The following is an 803-nucleotide window of genomic DNA, read 5'->3' on the forward strand; positions in this document are numbered from 1 at the left end:
CCGGGAGCTGCACCAGCGCTGCACGGCTGACGCTGCAGGAACATCCGTTGGGCCTTCCCCGCCTTTGACTCCCTCAGGTGCCCAAGCCTAGCAGGCCCCACACACCGAGGGCAAAGGGCGTGTCGGAGCCCAGGGTGGCGGCGGAAACCCGGAGGGGCAGCGTTCCTGCCAGGCTGCCTCTGCTTCCCGCCTGGGCGTGTTGTCCGGGTCACCCAGCCCTGGTGCGGTCCCTGAGACATCTCCCCTGAGTCTCAGCCCTGGGCCTTTGTTCAGGAGAAGGTTCAGGCTGTGTGCACGGCAGCTTTCCGAGCTTTGTGCGTCCTGCCTGCGATGCATACCCAACTTGCGGGAGTGTCTGCCCTCTGGCTGGACGTGGGGTCAGGGCAAGGTGCTGGGTGCTTGGGAGCCAGAGTTCCCTGCTGGGGGCAGAGGTCTGGGGGGACGGGGGACAGTTCTCTCGGGGTAGCCAGAGACCCCTGGGGGGGCAGAGTTCGCTGGAGGAAGCCCCGCAGCAGGACGAGGAAAGGGGCGGTCAGGGTGGGCCAGGGTGGAGCCGGCCCTTGGGAAGGGCCGGGAGAGTGTGCGGGGAGCCCTGCTGGGCAGTGCCGGACACAGGTCAAGGCCCGCTGTCCCGCGGTGCGCGGTGCACCGAAGTAAGCGCTGGGTGCACCTGCCGCCCGCAGGGCTGGGGAGAGGCCTGGAGGTCGCCTGTCCCGCGGGGGGCGGGGACTAGAGAGCGCGGGGGCGGGGGCGGGGCCGGAGGGCTCCAGTGCGCATGCTCAGTCGCTCCCGGCTTGGGCCGT

Source organism: Ailuropoda melanoleuca, chromosome 2 (genome assembly GCF_002007445.2).
Source record: "Ailuropoda melanoleuca isolate Jingjing chromosome 2, ASM200744v2, whole genome shotgun sequence".
Lineage (NCBI taxonomy): Eukaryota > Metazoa > Chordata > Mammalia > Carnivora > Ursidae > Ailuropoda > Ailuropoda melanoleuca.